Raw genomic sequence first — 22,306 nt, forward strand, 5'->3', positions numbered from 1 at the left:
TTTTAATAGCTTTCCAAAAATGTATAAAAAGTTCTTATATGTTCAAAAAATCATTTGTTTTGTAGTATCTACATTGAAACTGTTTACCTAAATAATTGCTAGTTCTTAGTGAAATTACCTTTGTCCAACGTTTTCAAAAAATGGCTTTTCATTTTTTTTAAATAAACTAAAACGAATTGAATTAAATTAAATAATGATGAATTAAAATATTGCTCACACTATCGGGAATGGTTTCTGACACTAGATCGAAAGACATGCAGTGAAATGTTCTCTTATTTTTAAGCAGCTTTTTTTAGGGACTTTATTCATGACAGTTTTATATTATAAACCTTGTGGTTTGAAGATGTAAGAAAGTATAAACTTGTCCTTAGACTTTTTATATTTTGGACATTTAATATTTTTATTTTATCACACAATCATTTTATTATTTGTTCATATTGGTATTTTTCAGAAAAAAATCACTACTCACGATGGCTTCTTTGAGCGTATCTACAAATTGATGGATGCTGTATGTGGCATATATTGCCGTTAAGAGTACTCGGGTACCACCAAAGAGAGCAACTATAACTGTGTTCTTATGTAAGAGACTAACATGTATTGTCTCATCACTGACAAGCACTAGAATTTCTGTGTAAAAATATCTTATAACGTCCTAGCAAGTATATATTGTGATGAAAAAGCTATGTCGATATATGGTGAAGTTACCATTCATCTCTGATTTTTATTTGGTTAAAAATAAATTATACGCAACACCTAATACTGTTAAGAATATAGTTGACGTCTTTATGCTTAGGCCTATGGAAAAAGTAGTGCGGTAGAAATTGCGTTCTGTTTACTTCCAGGTTAATGTTATATATATTGATGCAGAATTATGTCGTTAAAACGATATCCTTCACAGGTAAAATGTTAATTAAAACTAATGAGTATGGTAAATTCTATTAGGTATTTTATTGCAATCTCGTAATCTTAACTATAATCGAATAAAGTAAGTGTGTATAAGTGAGTCTACTTAAATATTTAATTTTCCTTGCCACTTTAATTTTTTTTGCAGCTTCTGCCAAAATTAAACATACATTTAAAGTTAAGATGATTTTTTGTCAATCTAAGTTCAATTTATGCTAAAATTTAATCAAAGAACCAAATCATCAAAATTTTTGGAAACAATACGATTGTTTCTTTGTAATAAAATTACTTTAAAAATGTTATACTAAAAAAAAGTATTTTTTAAAAACTTGCAAAGAAAAAAAAATACTTTACAATACTTAGTAAATGCTTTGTTTTAAACAATTATTAATTTATATAAAGTATTAAAATTATCTATGCAAGTAACTGAAATTAAAAAAATTCGAAAAGGTAAAAAGGGCTTGAAGCGGAAACTAAATTATTAACATTTTTTTTGTTAAAATGATTATCATTTTATTGGTACGTAGATAATATAGATACCTAAACAGTTTATACGAAATCTATTGCATAGCTCTATGTGTAAGGATATTTTGAAAAAAGTATCACGATTAGTTATTAAATTTAGGATTTAGTTTATCTTAAAAAAAAAAACATAAAAAATTTAAAACTTTAAAATTTTTTCAGTTGTTTATTAATTTAAACTTTGAACTGTTGTTTTTTAATTTAAACTTTGCAGTGAAATAAAAAAATTCTACTTTTTGATTAATGCGATGAATGATAAAGTGAATAATGCTTTGGTTGTATTGTTTTTGAAGTGTGGGTTATTGAAATCTTCGTCAGAGAAGATTGTGATTGCTGCAGCCTTATTAATATTATATGTACAATACCATAATGTGGCATTCAATGTGTTCGTTACGAAATTATGTCTATAACAATATGAAGTGTGATGTTTATATATAAACGTAATACAAAATATTTGGTAAAATTGTGAGGAAAAACATTTAATTATTTATCTTGTATCTATTACAATTTATAATCAGAGATCGAATATTCAGAAACACATTTACGTAAAGAAATTTAGCTTAGTAATTATGGAGAAAGCTTTAATGAAATAAATAAAAAAAACATCTGTGTTCAGTCACTGTGCACAAGCAGGTGTAGTGAATTGTCTTACTCACACAAGCAGCAATAGTTATCCATCTCACTCACCATTTTCTAAGTACTTTCCATAATAATCCAACACATCATTATTCAGTAAATATGTATCCCAATATCCGATCTCTCTGTGATGAGACAAAAAATTTATTAATTTTACAGTGTTTTATTTTGTTTACTAATTAACTTTATATGTTTTAATCATCGGAAACATAGAAATAAACAATTTCGAATATTTATGTTAGCATTTAATTTAAATTTATATATATTTTTAAATCGTCTACTTCTCGTCAGTTTCTTCAAAGAAGACCTTAATGTTAAATAATGTCTTTATTTTTATTTTTTAATTTTTATAACGTGATACTATGTTTAAGTGTACACAGAACCATTATGCTTACTGATAAATAGTTTGTTTTCGTCTATAATGATCTGTATTTCTTATTAAGGAAAATAATATTGGAATCGCAAGTAACATTTTTTGTGTAACTGATTACTACAGGTTATGATTATAAAAAACGCATGTAATTTTTTCTCTGGAGTATTATAATATTGTTAACGATGATTTTGCAAATCTATGTTAATAATTCGTCTACCCTTATGGTCAAATAGAAATTTTCATTTGTGGTTATTACCAAAGTGAATTGGTTTATCATAAATTATAAAATATAAATTCATTAGATTGTTTAATTTCCATAGACAGGATTAATTTGCAAATTCATGTTAATAATTCTTGTACACATATGTTCAAATGTAGAGTTGAGTATGTGGTTTTACTAAAGTGAATTAGCTTGCTATAAACTTATATTCATTAGATGGTTTAATTTCCATAATACATTCAAAAGATTGTATAATTGTTTCCATTTTTTAATAATAATTTATTTAATGTAGTAATATTCCATTATAAGCAATTTACTATTAAATCAAGCTGTAATTCAGGAATTGATCACAATAAGTAAAATAGCTAAGTAATAAAATAGCCTAGAAACTAAATATAACTTTAAAATTAACAGTGATATGACATTAGTAGAATTGTTTTTAAATATAGCCCCTGCAATATAAAGATTAAACTGAGATAACTGGTATTTATTTATTAACAATAATAATGAAAATTAACTAAAATAAATGTTATTAAGTCCTCGGGTGTCATTGGCAAACCCTCAGTCGCTCATTGGGTCACGTAGAGGGCTTTGCTTGGATTTCTTTAAAAGGTAGAATCAGGAATGAGAAAACCCTTCAATGAACGAAAGTAACTGACACAACTCAGCGGAATGGCAAGTTGAAATGTCAGTGGGCAGGCCACATAACGCGCAGAACATATAACCGCTGGGACCTTAAGGTTTTGAAGTAGCCACGGTTCAGCAACCGTAGCGTAGGATGTCCACAAGGTGGTCGGATAACCTTTGTTAGGTCGGCCGGAAACGTTAGGTAAAAGCGCACGTGGGGATGGAGCATGGAAAGGAATGAAACATATCGTGAAGTAAATTAGAGGAAATAATGAAAGACATTGAGAAGGACAAAAGATGAGCATGGAAATTAATTAAAATTATTTGAAAAATTATAACGTAAATAGAAACCTTGTCCACCCAAAATAGGGGTTGAATTAGAGGTCCCAAAAACGGGTTAATGAAAAGAAATCTATTAAGAAGGCTATGTCCAGCAGGGGACGTGGTAAGGCTGAAATAATGATGAAACAATAACAATTCAGACTAACGACGAACTTTATAACAAAAGAATGTAGTTGTGGTTATAATGAACCAAAACATTACAGGTATAATATATACAATAGATGACATGTTTTAGTTTACTGTGTGGTAGGGGAATGGGAAAAGAAAAGTTCTGTTGTTAACGATTTTCATTTTAATTTTCTCTCTTCATAATACCTATCCTAATGCCAAAAAGAAAATGAAAAAATTAGAGAACTGGTCATAGTTTGACCGAGTATTCTCGAAATTAGTGTTTTTGGCGACATTCACAGGCGACAACAAATTTGGCGATTATGTTTTTTATATAATGATTGTTTTGCATTAATTTTTTTAGTAATTTTCATTACATTAAGTCTTTTTCTCTATAATATAAATATAATATGGACTAAAAAAACTGTTTTTAATTCTTTTCAGTAATAAAATTAGAAATAATGCCAACCGTTACAGTTGATAGTTTTCGGAGAGCCACAATTTCGATAGATAGGTTACAGGTTAACAGGTAGCAGCCCTGTGGCCGTCTGGCCAGGAATAGACGTAGCGGCCAACGCTCAGAAATAGCGCAGACGACGCCAACCGAACCGACGCTTTTGGAAATGTATTAATATGCAAAATGCACGTTCTCTCTCCGAAAAGCTAGACATTTCAAGAGACGGATGTATGCACGCATTTCATATTACTTTATTTTGTTTACGATTGTTCACCCTCTTTGACTAGGTGGAAAAGGAATTTTAAATAATTACGGTTCATCTTCAAAACGCCAGGTTCTAGAAATTGTATATTAAAAATTTTAAAGGATGTGTTGCAATATTCTTAAGTGAATTTTTTAAACTACAGGCTTCTAGCACCTTCAGGAAGGATAAAATTTCTTGCAACGTATATTACACAAACTACTTGATAATAATTTATTTTTATTTTAGATAAGTTATTACTAAGAACAATTTAATTTCATTAAAAAATGTGTAGTGTATACCACTGCAATTATACTTGACAAATGTGAACATCATTTACTTACCCAAGATACGCAGATCACCCAAACGAAGGTGTAATTACTATTTATTTTAAATTAATAATAGTTTGTATAAATTTTGGTTTATTTGAATATTGACTATCTTGAATTAACCAATTTTAAGTAATAACGAGGATCCTTTATCATTTTGTTTAGGATAAAGTAGAGTTTTTTTGTTTGACTGTAAATAAATTATGCAAATACTGTTTATCTTTATTGAAAATATTTTTTACATTTATCTTTTTTATATTTTATACATTTATCTTTACTTAATTAACCTCATTCTCTCTCTCAACATTGGAATTTAGTTCTAGGCGATAAGATTAAATGCCAGTATCAAAATTATGTATAATAAGATTATACATAAATAAAATAATTTTATAAACTAGTCACAATATGAGTGTTTACGGAAATTGTTTCCTGTTACACATTTATTGTGGAATCGGTATTTTACATTTACTTCGTAGAAAAATATAAGTAATAACAATGAACAATGAATAGTTGGGAGAACTATGTAAGCTACCATATGGACCGACGATATAGTCGCGGGAAATCGCTGGGTGCGGCCAGCGCAAAAGCATCTGGGTGAACTATGGGGAATGCCCTGCTGTGGGCATTTCTCGGCTAAAATAAAAGGAGAATAAAACGTTATCCTGTACATTGACACTAAAATAAAAATCCAATTATTTTTGGCACTGATTACTAGTAATACTATTTAATAACATGTTTTTTTTAAATTGATGGCATTTAAAAAACAACTCCATATTTAATTTATTTAATGCCTAAGAGGCGGAATTTTATCTAATGTAAATTATAAAAGCCAGTCATTAAATGTGAAAGAAATATGAATGTTAAATAATCATTTGATATTATAATCAGTTTACAATAAAATGGATACAATGGATACCATCTATAATTATAAATACTTAAATATAATCGGCTTTTTCATGACAATATGTTTTTGAAAGAGTCGATATGTGATAAAGTGTCAACAATGTAGGAAGCAAACAGTTTTGGAACTACTACATTTTATTCATAATCTTTGCCATAATTACTCACATAATCTATTTTTAACTAAATAAACTAAAAAAATCAACCCCTTTTAAATAAATATTGTACATTGTTTATTTACTAATTATAATGCGACTTCAATACCTATGCGAAAAAAAAGGGTATTCGTCTCAAAAACTTATCGTATAAGAATACGACAATAATTCTAAATAGATACGTGTTATTATTTTCCGATAAGAATTTATCGTTACTTTTTTCTAATTTGTATATAAATATTGTTCTTTTGTATCGTCAAGCACCGGTGTGGTAGCGAACGTATCTCTCTATATAATTAATTTACGAGAGCAATTGTTTCTTTAAAAAACTTTAAAAATATCAACATTGGATTCAAAATATCAGCATTATATTCTTATTTATTAATAACTGACATTTTCTAGCCGTTTCATAAAATGTGTATATGTTGCTAGCGAGATATATAACAAACTTTATTAGAATAAATTACTTCTTATTCGATAATAAATATATGTATTATTATTATAAACTATTAGTCAGTATATGTTTATTATATTAGTTAGTATATATATAGTAAGTTAGTATTATAAAGTAATTTTTAATATCATTCTCTACTGGATGTCAATATTCTCCGGCATCTCATTATATATAACGATAATGAGGTTAACATCGATTTACATGGTATTAATATCTCAGTTTCCGTGTCTTCTGTTTCCTAATGTTAAGAGTTTAAGTTTTTGTTACGTTAACATGTTCATATGTCTATCTTATAGGTAGATCTCCTACGCTGAGCTTGCAGGTCGGTGGTGTCAACTGCAGAACCTTAAGGCCTTAGCGGCCTGTTCTGCCCTCTATGTGACTTGCTCGCTGCCAGTTCTAGTTGCCAATCAGCTGGATCAATGTCGGTTACTTATGTTAACATATGGACCTCCTCATTCCCAATTCGGTCTCCTAGGGAAATCCCTGTCCATGTCTCGTTGAGCAACTGTCAGCTTCCCAATGAAACCCGAAGTGAGAGATCACGTTTCAGTGCCATAAATAATCACAATTTTTATTGTGATGATTTAAATATAGTATCTAGGATAGAATGTTGGTTACGTTGTCATGATGCAATAAACCAGCAATGTGTATTTTGTAGAGTTGAAGCAACTCTGACTCAGTTATTCTAGGAAAGGGCTGTATTATTGATAATTTCTATATTATCTAACAGGAAAATCACACGCATTTGCATCTCAGTTTGTACAAATTATGACAAATATGCCTTTATTTTAAATGTGCTAACATTCGTGTATTGATGACCCAGTAATCCTACAAGAGTTAAGTTTTGAAGTTAACGTGTTGTACTAAACAAACAGCCATGTTTTTTTTCAAAACTGACATAAATATCTTATGTGAAAATAATAATGAAAATATATTATCATTAAATATATTAAATTATATACTATTTTATAACAATGTCCAATACATTTTTATTCGTCTTATGTTTTCAGTTTAATCTTTGAAAAAATCTCTATTCTTTCTTTTTTTGGTCTATGCTCTACTGTTTGCAAACAAAAACGGTAACATTTATATTTTAAAGCTCTATTATGTTAATTGAACTGGTACATGAGTATTCATCTAATCTCAGATAATAATAAGTCACTTTTTAATAAATTTTACCCAATCCTCGAATCTAGTTAGTAAATTCGTGCAATAAAAAAAGATACCGAATGTCGAAACATACGGTCGCCATCCATTTCTTTGTTCAGCGCATTCCCCTTTTGCAAATAAAGCATTTAGCTCGGATGTTTTATTTCGACACATCAGAAAAGTGGAATAGTTTAACTACGTCATTGTGTCGGTCTAAAAATGACACGCGTTCCGTCAAGAAAAGTGTGGATGAGCTATTACCCATCCACAGCAATCACTATTTGTCTCCAAGAAAATATTGTCCAAATTTATCTTAAAAAATAAATTAAGCACTATTTTTAACTACAGTTTAACTAATAAATAAATAGTAATAAAGTTAACCTAGGTATATGTCTAGGTATATCTTGTTTATAACTTAAAAAATTACAGCATGGTTTGTTAATATGCGAGTCTTTATGTAAACGTGTTTGAATTTAATTTATTTATTTACTTTAACAAATACTCTTTATTGTATTTGTAACAAAAGAGATATAAAGATTTATTAATACTAAAAATTATTACGGTGGGCGATCTTATGAAGAAGCAATAAAATAAGTTTCGGGTAATCAACGTATATATATGTTACGTTTATAAAATTTTACACGAAAATCAATAATGAGCTTTTAAAAGAATTTTTAATTATACTTAACGTCCAATTAGAAATTAAATAATATATGAGGTGCACAATGCAAACACAAGATGTCGTTGGTTCAGTTATAAGACTTGATAATACGGCAGGGTTCAAATACACTGTAATAACTGGTAGGGAACGGTGAGTCAGCGTGAAGGTGGAATTAATTAAACGATACTTGCCGGTTGCATAGACGCAACGTCCTTGCAAGGCTGCGTTAGCAAACTCCCCTCTACCTCACAGCGGGCATACCTCTCCCTGCAATGGTACGTTCTAATACTTTAATATATTTATACCTTTATATAATATTAACGCAAGTATTACGGGTCGTTCACACTAATTATCATGTATTAAATATAGTAGATAAAATTAGATCACTAAATGATAGTGTCATGGCCTTAAATGTTTAAATTCAGTCTTATAAGCACTTAACATGGCCACTGGTGGCACCATATTCTCATACGAAAATTATTTCTACCTCTTTATTATCACAATTTCTAACGTAGTATGTCCACAGTTGGACAAAGGCTTTCTCCAAAGATTTACAATAGAAAAATACCTTGGCTGCTATATCCGGAGATAACATATCTGCCATAATAGATGCAGACGCTTATGGCCTGGCTTTTCTATCTTTACTCATATGTGGGGTGTGTTCCAATTCACGCAACGCTTGGAATGCGGGTTGGCGAGCACGTTTTTTAATTTCGAATGTGTGAAATTTTGAAAATTGAATTGATTTAAATAATTAAATTATTAAGAAATAGTGTTTAGTAATATGGCAGTCTGCCATGAAATGCACATGTTATTTGAAATTTTGTATTATAAGGAAATAAAATGGGTCCCTTAACAAGTTAGGTACGTGTAATGTCTTTAATTTCTTCCTTTCTACAAAGACTTTTGTTTTGTGACCTGTCCATCTAGCACATTTTATCACGCATTATATGCCCTAACCATGTATTTTCTGTTGCTAGTTGATATTTAAACAAAACTAGAATATATTTTATAATGATATGCAATCGTGCAGTGAAACTACGCTATGTTTATTACTAAATGTCGTCTCGATTAAAAACGTCGAAATAATACAGAGTATATTACATCGTATTGAGCGGACAGTAGTAACACAAAATATTCAATTTATCTCTATATATAATGAGATTAAGATAAGTCTACAAGGGAACAAAATGTCAACCTACATTTTTAGTTCGCATAATATTGTCGTGATTTCCTGTTCTTATTATAATTGTTCCCTATAGTTTAACTTAATGTCTTGCTTTTTTTTTAAATAAAGCGATATTGTATATCACATATGATAAATTTTGTGATCGCCTTTAACTAGTGGTGAAATAATATTTATTCACAGTTCATGATTGTTGAACATGCTCATTATTACTTGCACTGTTGGCGGTCTAATTTGAATAAATATTTTTAATCTAATTGTTCCTGTTTAACTTACGACTTGACGTGTTTTTGAATTTACATATTTTTGCGTGTGATTGAAATCTGTTGTGGTAGTGGGAACTAAAATGAAAGCCATGAGTGATACAGAACTAGAAACTGATAAACTTTTAGATCATGTTCAAAACTATTATATAAATAATTTATTTCTTGCGCACTTTTTAGAAAATAGCCATGGGTAAAAACATATTTAATTATTTATCAATTGTTTGCTTTATATAAGATCATCTGTCTCTTGTGTTCCAAGTTACGTTGAAATAGCGCTATTTTAACTTTATCGAAGCTTTAACCTCGGTTAACTGTATTGACATTTACCTGCAAGACGTTCTTTTAAAAACTGCTAACGACAATTAATCGAACACGTTTCACAAGCGTGTCTTGTTTCCGGTTGCGTTCGCCAAGTGTGACCTCATTGAACAAGATAAGTACAACTACGACCATACTCGGTACTTTGTCCTATGAACCGGACGTGAAACAGATGTATAGTGATACTACAGAAATTATCGAGCGTATTTAAATTTAAATCTGTTCGCGTATCTTTGATGAAAGTACAGTAGGAAATGTAATTGTAACAAGAAATAGCTTTAATAATGTTTATTTTTTAAAAGAGCGATGTCAGATTTTTCGACATCCTTAACATAATTAAGATGATGAAAGCACCCAAACAAAATTTTGGAGAATCTACTTTTATTCGACTAATAGCGTAACAATGTCTTGAGAGATCCGAACGCTAAAGCGGTTCAAACGATAGTATTTTATTGTTTGCGCCAACGGTGCGATTATTATTATTTATACCCACCAGAAACAATTACAAATATCCATTGACTCTGAACAATTATTCAGTAAACAAGCACATTTACAAGACGGCCGCGTTAACATATATATTACATACGTATCGTGTAAGGAATCTGCTTACGTAGCGTCAACATGCCGTGCAACCCGATCCCAAACATTCAAGGCATGAGAAAGCAGGGCGCAAACTGCTGATGCAGCACTACGTGACCAGAAGTATGTTGTTATAAGAAATTGATATTAAGGAAGAAAATCCATCTTCACGCTTCGGATGGGCAGTTAGATTAGTTAGCATATAAGTTTAATTTGAAATATATTTTTACCATAAATAATTATAAGTAAATTGGTTTTTCTCGATCCTTTGGCTGTAGCTATCGTAATTGGCGCAGTGGGTAAGATACTTGCGGGCCGGTGCGTGAGTTTTTATAGCTTCAAAAATAGATGTGCGTGTTCCCGTATCGTCCGGGCGATTTTCTAGTTCCGTCAGCGAGTATTCCAGAACTAACCAGCTGCAGCCCAAAGAAGAATCTCAGCATCGAATTGCGAAAAAAATCTAGTGAAACAATTTTGTAAGCACATTAGAATCGATCACGCGTTGCTTTGTTTTGAGCCCTAAGTTAATACAATATCCCCATAATTTATATATATACCCCTAGATATTTAGGTAGTCCCTGAGAATCTGCATCGCAGTAGGTTCGACGGATTTGGTTAGATTTTGATAGAAGTTTAAATTTAAACATGTCTATAGACCCGGACGCCATATATAAAGCTCTGCGTCCCGTTTTAGACTTTCACGGCAATCCTTTTGTTTACCGCGATATATTAATATTTGTGACGAGATAGTTACTAAACATATGACAGCTCCTAGTATCGTATAAGGAATTTGTTTACGTAACATCAACCAAAACATTCAAGGCATGAGAACGCGCTAACAGCTGATACAGCACTACGTGACCAGAAGTATTGTTATGAGGAATATATATTAAGTAAGAGAATCCATTTCACAGCTGATCTAACTAAATTAGCTTGCATATAAGTATAATTTGTAATTTGTTCTTTCAATAAATATCCTACCGACCTATCCTTGCCAGCAGTCGTGTCGACGATGCTGGGCGGGTGATTGACTTGGAGGGCCGTGACCTCCTTCTGTGAGATCGTCATGGTCCAAAAAAAGGCGGCCGAACAGGATCGGCAGAAGACAGATCCGGATCGGAGACGACGCCATCAGCGCAGGGATCCGTCTTGCGACGGCCCTCCAGAGAATGTTGTTCTCATACTATAAACGGGGCCTTCGGAGTCTCGGGAGTTTAGGGTGAGGGCCCTAAACTCCCACTAGCTTCGGCGAATCTGTGGCGGACGAGATAACACCACGAGGGTTTCGGGGATAGCGTGAACCATACTCGCATACTCCGGGCCGGGCTATCTAAAATAGCACAGCGCGAAGGAAGACCGCGTGGCGATTCCTGACCGGGAGATACTGCGGTCCTCCGTATAGCGCAGAGAGCGATCACCGGGGGGGTTTTAGTGGGTAGGAATTCTACATACCCTGTCCTCCTCCCAAAGGCGCCCTGCCTTTGGGAGGAGGACAGGGTATGTATATCTTGAACATCTGGAAGATTTTCCCCCGAAACCAAAAAAAAAAGAGTTCTCCTGCTTGGAGGAAGGTGCGGAGGCGACCCGACTTGCCACGGCGGCTGCCGACCTGGAGATTTACACCGACGGCAGTCGCATTGAGGACAAGGTGAATGTGTAGGGCGCCGCAGATCTCTACAGTAAGAAGCTCAAGAAACTTCTGCACTTTATTCCAGGCAGATCTGCTGGTGGTAGCGGAAGGTACAGTGTACGCGGTCAAAGCGTCGACGTATTCTTGCACCGTACTTAGCGACTCGCCGTCAACTCTGCAAACTATTGCAAGATCGGACAGCCTGCATACCTTAGCGTTAACAGTTATAGAAAAAAATATAAAAACGATGGAGAGAGAGAATAGTATGAAAAATGTAATGAGTGAAAGCGCGCGGCGCTTAAAGGTATTGAGAGGGCGGACACGGTTCTGGGCCAAATATTCACGGGGCACGGAAGATTCGCTGACTGTCTTCATAAGTTTAAAGTGTGAAGAGAGTCCCTCGTGCATTTGAGACCCAGCGGTGGACCAGATGTGAATATTAAAAAATAAAATAATAAAAATGCGGGACAGATAGAAAGCGATGTATGAATAAAAGTTATGGAGTGAAAGATATTGTGGAGGAAGAAAAGAGAAAGCGAGATTATGTGAAGAATGAAGGAAGAAAAATTAAGAACAAGATACTGAAAAAAAAATTCGTAAGCCGATACACTGTTATAGAATAAGATAGGGGAACGAGAAGCCCCCAAATAGGAGGCCATTAAAAAAAAGGAGGGAAAAACGTTTATAGTGTGGTTTCATAAATGGAATAATGCATTAGTGTATAATAATAAAATATAAAAATACTTAACGTTGGTTATTTATATAATTAATTTCACGTTTTCTTATTTTTTCAACAAAGAATCACTAAGCTCATTATAAGGTTTTATAGCGCAAAGACGAGTTTACATATCGAAATAATTGTAATACTTTTTTATCACATTTTTATGTAATAGGAAATTGGATCGTTATATAGAACAGAAAATAGAAGGTGATTCTTTTACAACAAGGCCAACTAAAGCCAACTTAATTTTATTGTATTATAACTATATATTGTAACTTGTCTATAAACAGTGCAGTGCTAAATAAGGTTGTCAATAACCAAATTTTTAGTGTATGCCAACTAAAGCGTTCCTAATTCGGAATTCATGATCGCAGTGTTTATGATAAAATAGTTTCTTGATATGTGTTCACGTCGAATATACTTGGCGTAAAACTTTTCAAGTTCTATATAAACATCAACTGACTCAGTTTTAAAGGTATGTTCTAGAGGTTCAAGTTTTTTTAACAATATTAGGTCCAAAATCAGCTATAGTTATCACAATGCTAATAGATTCAGAAACCTTTAAAGGTAAATTTTGTCTTTTTCGTATAATTGTCTACAGTTGGTTGTCTAATAGAAAATGAGCGAGTTGAGGTTTGTCACTCTCGAACACGGATAGGCATACCAAACGCGATTTGAGTGTCAATAAAAGCCTAGGGACTACCTTCTCATGGGCCTTTGCGCCTTTTCACACCATAGAGTAGATAACGCTGATACCATTTAGGTAGATGCTTAAACTATCTAGAAGTTTGGCGACTTCACAATTCGATAATATAATTAATTCAACTGTCTGAGATGAGGTTTTTGATGGAACACATGAACCTAGTGGCTGCGAAGTGGTCTTGGTTATACTTTAGCGTTTTTCTTCCTCCAACCATTGAGTCAAATCTTCTAGCATTTTAGTCATATTACTCGCAAAGACGAAAGGAACTTCGAGAAGGTTATCGTTACGGATAAGATAGAAGATACATTCGCGACAACAAAATTTACGATGTCATACATGTAGACGAAAATCACAACCGATGGCGCAAACTGTCAAAGAGAACGTGGTCATTGGAGGGATGAGCCTTAGGAATGAGGATAACGAAGCGAAGAGGAAGACCTCGAAACTAGAAGCCAAGGGACAAATATTATTGGACCACGATTAAAACATTTAATTTTCAGAATTTTCATTTAGGCTATTGGAATTGTGATAAATAATAAGAAAGCAGCTTATAAAATGTTACAATCGCTGTTCCCTAATACCATGTTGTTTCTTTTCCAAGAAAGGTAATCCTGAACGAAAGGCAACGTGGCGTCCGCCCACTCGAGCGAGACTTAACAATTATAGAGGCGAAGTGGGCGCACAGCGAATCCACGGCGCCGCCGCAGCCATAACCGTCTTGGAATCGAACCCGGCTCCGACACGATTTATTACGCAATCACAAATTTGTGTGACGCCGTTTATCCGTTTTTACGTATACCAGTTATAAGTTCTTTCCGGTTCAACTAAGAGATGGCACCGACGAAAATTATGAACCTTATTGCATATGCAACATACATAAGTTGAGTCCGCCAAAAACTATTTTCATTACCATTCAATGATCACGTCAAGTTTTGTGCCTGGAAAAGAACACAATTTGCATCACGCATTGCTTTTCTTAATTCATTAAAAGAAAAACACTGTTAAAAGTAATAATTTTCAGATAGAAACATGTTCTATCAATTAGAACATGTGACAAAAGGTATCGATTACGATTAGTTTTTCTTGCATAGTATTCATAAATTAGGAAGATATGGGTACTGAAGTCTGCAGGTGTTATCTCTAACGCCCTATTCGTGTTCCGTGAGTGGTATTAATTGAGTAGCTACGCCGAGCATCGGGCGGCGGTTAAGTAGCCCAACAAACCTGCTTTCAGGGAGGTTTCAGTGGCTTGAGAACATTCAAAAAAATACCAAAATACCGGTACGTAAAGGAAAAGAAATTTACCGGTACTAAATCCCACGAAAACCAACGTATACAGCGTGCTTGGGGAAATTGCTACGACCTTGGGAAAATTACTCAAGAAATTTATGTCGAAAATCATCTCATCATAATGATTGGTTTCAACAATACCCAAGGTGACTGACTAACTTTCTAAACTATAAATACAGAAACCAAATTGATATAAGAATCGTGAACTATTGGAGAGCGTCGATCACATGTGTTAAAACACGACGAGAAGTAGATTGCAGTAGTAACCACTAAGTGGTTGTAGGATGTATTAGGATTTTAAAAGCAAGAATGGCCGCCGTGAGCCTACTGTTTAGGCCAAGAAACCTGATCTGTAGGAGGAAGAGCTGAAGTCTTTCGTAGATCAGTGATGTGCTATTCATTAGGTTACGTTAAGTTTAGTTTTGAAGTATTAAAATGGAAGTATACGATTTAGCGGTCACCTCATTAATAACCGACGCTTTGCAAATAATGCTATTTACTGTCACTGGTGCCAATAAAAAACAACTCGCCGAACTTCTGCAAAAGATAGGAATCGTAAACCCTTATTACGAAAATTGTAGAACGACTACGCTCGTTTGTGGACCAAGACGGAATGTTGAAGAAAACAAACGAATTGCAAGTCCTCGATACAGTGGACCAATTTAATTACCTCGGTTTCCTATAGCATCTAGTAGAGATTATGATGCTGAAGTAATATGAGGAGCGCTAATAGCTATAGGTGCAGACAAAAGTTTGGAGAATGAAGAAAAAGCGGGATTCTCAGAAGCACCAAAACGATAGTAATGCTTGTGGCAACTCTTCTTTATATTTCAGTACACGTCTTAAACCTGGAAGCTTAAATTTCGTACAAGGCAAAAGCTGGACACATCCAAGATGTGGTGTTGGCGCCGATTGTTAAGAATCACGTGGACAGTGCGAAACACAAATTCGTCTTTTTTTAAAGTGCTCAAATTAAATACCATACTATCCACGTTTTCCTTGCTTAGAAGAAAATCTGGAAAAGCTTATAGTTGACAGCAACCTATTCAGACATTTGGTACTTTTTATTTTCCACCCTTCATAAATAGTTATCCCTAAGTTGGGCTAGTTAGCCCTTACAACCTAAAAATTATAAGATTTAGCAAGTCGCTCTCTGGCGGTAAAATAGGAAACCCTTTTATTACCAAGAAAAAATATTACGTCACTTATTATCAAAACCCGTGGCCACTGATCTACGACGCATTGTGTAAATCACTGTAAATAAAATAGATTAGGTAAGAATACATAAGGGCACTTCAAAAGATACTTGTTAATTATCTAGATAATTAATAATTTTAATATTACTTCCCGCACTTTGCAGTTTTATCGAACAAAGGAAAATTGTGTGATAGTAATAGTTGTTATACTATATAATATTACATAAAATATTTCTGTGGTTATTTGTATTCTCATGGAGTCATAAAGTTTATTCATTTTGATCTGACAATGAAATAACCGTTATTTTTTTTAAATTGAATACACAATGTACATGTTAGCTACAAGAAATAAAAATAAATAAATAGCATAAATAATAAAGGATCTAGGCAATAAAGAAAGTGACAGTTCCTTAACACTCCGATCCTCGCACCCTTAAAAGTCATGAAAGCTGGTATTAGATATGTGAGATCGGTTCTACGGATAGAAAGGCTTTTCATTAATATCAATATTTCTGAGTTAATCTTTTTAATCAGTAGCTTGTATAATTACTCTTTGAAAGTACCTCAACAAATAGTCTCAAGTAAGAAAGTGTATATATAGTGTGTATATAAACAATATTTTTGTAAAAACGAGCCTTAATCACTTTTGTAAACTAGTAAAATTCCATCAAGGGCGCGCCTGGGAGAAATAATATCTTGTTTCAATGTTCAGTACTGCACCAACTGCATTCGCAGGGCACGTCAAGAGGATACATGAGAGAGGGAAAATTATCTGGTTCTGAGAGTATCAATGCCAGCTAAGGAGTATTAATATTGTGAATTAAACTAAACAAAAAAAATTGTCTTTTAATGAACGCATAAAGGACCTCAGTACTTGTACCGCCTGTTACCATTAAGTGTTAGAAGTACAGTGGCGCCCGGTAGTATGGAATTAGCGACGCAGCAAGGCGTGGGCGCCGCAACTATGACTCATAGGCACTCCTTAGTTCACCCGCGTACCGATGCACTCGCGTCTCTCTAATATTCATCACTAGAACCATATCGGCATGGACGATGGTTACGGTTTCCTTTGTTTTTAATAGATAATAATCTTGAATACTATGGGGCAATTGAATTAATTATAAGTACGAAAATTAAATCCTGGAAAGTACACTTAGGTTTCTAGGAACTTCAAGATTTATGACGTAGTGCTGATAATGTTACATACATGCATACACTTTGTGCGTCAACAGTTCATTTATCGAATTACGTGTGTATATGTGTATACTTGTACATATGTGTACAAAGTGATTGGTTATATGTAAAAATTTTAAACAGGACACCGTATCGAAAAATCAATGGTTTCAGAAATAATATATCTAACGAAAATGGGTTTTTAAAATTAAACGGAAATTAGATGAAATAGGCAATGAATTACCAAAGCCGTTCTAATAACAAAGCGATCTCTTTCAGATAACCATTGATGAACTTGGTAAATACAAAAAAAAGAGAGCGCGGTCATGAAGTATAACTACTTTTCAGGAGTCCAAATCCTCTGTACACTTAAATGTATAAAAAAGACTAACTCTGGAACGTTGTTTGCATTGTTCACTCGCTGGGGACGTTGGCATACCTTGCTATCAGTAACTGACTGGGTCACCCGATAACCACGGTATCGTGTGTATGCATTCCATTGGCCTTATAAAGGGTAATGTATAAAATAGTCATCTAAATAATAAAATACTCTCTCTTTAAAAATTCACAATAATTTCAAAACGAATTTCTTCACACTTCGTAATCAAGTTATTGCGTGCAGAAATGAAGAACTAGAAGTCGAGTGGCGTATTAACATGAGCTGGAAAAAGTTTTGAACTTTGAAGAAAATACTAAAAAGTGAATGTCCTCTTTAAAAATAAAATTGTTTTGGATACCTACGTTTACAACCAAACGTGGACATCGCAAAATAAAATCTAGTCTAATAGCATACCAAACAGTAATAGAGAAGCGTATTAAACATAAGAAGAATACATAAAATAAAGAAGAGAAGGGGTTCCGATCAACGGTACTAAAGAAAATAAAGATAGCGGACAACATATAAATAAATTGAAAATTTAATTTATATTTATAAGTATTACATTTATATTAAAATATATAATTGTAAAAATATACTACAATGCACGAAACAAAAATTGTACATAGGAAATTAATAAGGCTTTATTATTATTATCATTAATCAAGTTGTTTTAGTGTCTCTTTTTAAGTTGGGTTAAATAAACTAAAGCATGCATATTTTTGAGTCTATTTTTAAATATTACAATATCTTTACATTTCTTCAAATCATCGGATAGATTATTTTACAACTGTACTTCTTCAAACCATATTGTTTTCTTTCCATAGTTTGTCCTTACATTAATTAATTGTGGTTGGTGTCTGTTCTTAAAATTTTAACTATGCTGTGTTTTTGTAAAATATATATGAAGGAATGGATTTCGAAATTAAACCGAATGGACCGGTTCGAAACACTTGCATTCAGCGTCTCCACTTCAGAACCTTAAAGTTCCAGCCATCAGCTTCATTCTGCGCGCTATGTGGCCTACCCACTGCTACTTAACTGGCAAATCCAATGGGCTATGTCTGTTAGTTTTGTTCGTCTACAGTTCTCCTCGTTCCTGATTCGTTCTCGCAGAATAACAATAAATGGCTCGCATATTACTTGTGTTGTATGCTTATAATACATATATACACCCAAAGCTTTAGAACTTTTTGGAATATGCAAAGCAGTAAAGTCATTTTAGCTGTTTTAAACATGAATCATTTGAACGATAATCCTGTTATTCGGTGGTCAAGCTGAAGGCGAGCGTGTTTGTAAAGCATATCACATAAGCTTGTATGACATCAGCCATTGTGTCGGACAATGTTCTGTGTCGGCATCATGCGCTCGCGTACCCGCGGTCACGCGCTGAATCACACACGCGGGACTCCCGATATTTATAACAGGGTTGCCATATGCGTCCTTGTAGTAGGCAGTGTTTCTGCGCAGTATATAATTTTTCGATATATAAATTGTAGTTTTCTGTTGTCGATTAATTTATAATTGCAAAAGAAAATAAGAAAGTTGGATTTTTTGTATTAATCATACAATAATTTACATTACTCAAATGCTTCAGTCCCTCGTTTATTCTCTTTTATCGAGACATTTAGCACGTACAGATTTAGGGGCGATTCCAAAAAGGCTTTCTCTTGATAAGTCCATAGAAAAGCTGAGTGACCTCTGGATCTTGAGCCAGATAAGTTTCTCTACTTTCAGAGCCATTCACTTCCATAGCTTCATCTTTCTTTCACACGACGGATCTAAAGTATTTCAAGAATAAGGTGACATATAAATTTTGCTTGATTTTAAGCTGTAGAATAGAGGTGTTAGTACAGCGATGAATCACATTTCCAAAGCCTTGATACGTTTCTGTTCTCTTTCTTTTACAGTCGACGTTTCTGCTCCGTAAACCAATACTGGAAACACTAAGGATCAAGTCTCTATTGCTTAAGTGCTTAAGTTGCTAAAGCTTTTATAAGTGAGTGCAGAAGTTTGTTGTGTTGAAGACCGTTGCTACGAAATAAGCAAAACTTTTTGCAAGGCCGTATTGTTATTCTTAAGACAGATCTAAAAAAATTGGAGAACGTTGCAATTGATGCGCCTTTTTAAAGTTTAATACATCAAAAATCTATCTTTCAAACTCATGGACAGACATGTTGATTAAGAGAGGTTACCTTGTGCCGTATTAGTCTGTAGCTTGTGGGTGAAAGAAAACAGCAACTCGGCAACAGAAGAAGAATATATTTATTTAATTAAAATGGGTAGTGGGCAGAAGGCTTGGTCTGATTTTGCATCAGAGCTCGGTACTCCCCTGATGGTGGTGGTAGCGCGCAACCTGTGGCAGTAGTTATTAGCAGAATTTTAATGAGATTAATAAATTATTGGTTTATTCAAAATAACAGGTAATTTCAACCCTTCACGTTCTGAACGCAACATATTATTTGGTCACGATCCTCTTCCTCATTAACATAACGCATAATTTTAAGTTCCCTTTTATTTTTTTGCTGTCCCCGGCGCTTATTTCAATTTTATTTTAAGCGTTCCCATTTGTGGTTGTACTGGATTTTGAAGTAACTTGTCACAGTGATTTAAATTACAATTTCCTTATATTGGACTCCTACCATAGTGAAAAGTTAGAAAAATTAACCCAAATTTTATTACGCGTAATCAAAATAGAAAGTGTAGAAGATAAACCGATACTTTACAATGTTTGAGATGTTTCAAATTAACATTTAATAGAAATAATGATGATGTAGTAAAATTTAATAAAAAGTAACGCTGTCTAGATATTCGGATACAAAAAAGAATGGCTATCTTATCATGGATGGCACTTTTGTATTGGTAAATGTCCCAGACGGAAATGGGCGAGAGAGACGGCATATACCTACGTGTTGTATATTGTAGTAACAAATAACCCATGCTTACGCAGTGAAAGACTCTTAAACGTTCCTTTGTTAATGTATCTTTATGTTATGTCTTAGGAAAGCGCGCCGAGGTGAATTCTTAGGAAAAAAGAGCAAGAGACGTAGACCACGAACAGAGGAACGAAGAGGACGATACTCCCCCTTTCTCGAGGCATGAATACCTAAGGCGGGGTACAGCGGTTTCGGAAACACTATAGTAACTCATTAGCACCATCTCAACAATATTTTAGCGAAAAAATATTGTCATGTAAATATGGATCCGATAATTCATGTATTACTGGTTATAAAATAATGTTTAGATCATAAAACTTTGTTAATCCGTTAGAAAGCTTCATGCGTAAAAATAAATTACAAATCAAAACTGTCTCAATAGGTTATTACTTTGGGTACTTCTTCCGTTAAAACATAATATACTTTATTATCGCAGCGATGACAACTTACTGGGCGAATGCACGCGACATTTCATACTTAGAAAGTCTCCTGATGTCACTGACTTGTAATAAAGATTCGATTATATTATTATTCTTGTATGAAGTTGTTAATATAATACGAGTTTAATAACTGGCAATTTAGTTACCAAGTATAAGCTGAACTCCTAAAAAATAAGTAGTAACTTTATTGAAAAATTTTTTTTGGCGACTCTTACTCTTACCCATACATTTAATTTTAAAAAGATGACAAATTAATTAATTTAATTTCAAAGACATAAAATAATATATCATTTTACGAATAGTAGAATAATGTTGTTTTTGTAGGGTTTTAGAGAGATTTAGCGCTTTAAAAGAAATTAGATGTTTTTAGAGTTCCATATAAAAACCTTACCATCTTTTTATAGTATTCTTAGGTAAAAAATGTTAAGAGGCGTGAGTTTTTGCTGTAAAATAAACAATTATCACCAACTTTTTATATGTTATATCAATTTAATATCACAAACCAATTGAATGCAACATGTAACGAAGTAATTGTGTAAAAATTGAGAATTCTGCTCTAAAAACGTCTTAAGGAAAGCCAAAATAATTGAAGGATAACGAATTGGTGACAATGTTTGACAAAGACTAGATAAAAAACTCAAATTTGCAGAATAAGTTTTGAAAAGAAACCTGTTCATAGTATAATAGGTAAATGGTATAACTGGTGAATTTAACATCAACACGTAAAATTCATGGTGGAGATACATGGTTATGAGTTCGGTCAAAGAAACGTTATGTGCTACCATTTCCATTACATGTGTTCGATGTAAACTACACTTAATTCCATTGAGCCATGTATTTACAGGTTCAAAGACAAGACAAAATTTCTTTGTAAAATAATGTTTTAATATAATAATTGGAAACCTTTTAGCTCTACATTCGCCGGATATTAATTTTCTATTCATAATTATTTAGGACGTGTCAGGTTTTTTTTAACAAGACGTATTCAACATTTTTTTAAACAAATAATTTTTTTAACTGTATGGTAATAAAAAGCTGCATTGGATATGTTGAAAAGTGACTATATACTTTGTTTAATTTTTTTACATTTTTGGTATATAAGTGCGTTAGTTACAAATTCTCTGCCAGGTAGTGTTGGGCAAGCGGTGAAGCAATTTGCTCAAGTAGCCCTATCGCTTCCGCAACCCATTCTGATGTTGCAACGCAGCATAAAGCAGTACAATGCTCTGTTTATTACAAATGGAAACAGTGATTTACATGCGTAAATGTAAAATGATAAGGGTAAAGCATATTGTTGGATATTTCCTTCGTCTTGCTTTGTTATTGCAAAATACATTATATTTTTAAATGATGTACATAAGATAAGAGGCAATTTATAGATTATACGTTTACGATTTCTTACTTTGTGTGGG

This window comes from Battus philenor, unplaced genomic scaffold, assembly GCF_028537555.1.
Source record: "Battus philenor isolate CCGP_79_NKW_IND1 unplaced genomic scaffold, ilBatPhil1.0.hap1 SCAF_14, whole genome shotgun sequence".
In the NCBI taxonomy this organism is placed as follows: Eukaryota; Metazoa; Arthropoda; class Insecta; order Lepidoptera; family Papilionidae; genus Battus; species Battus philenor.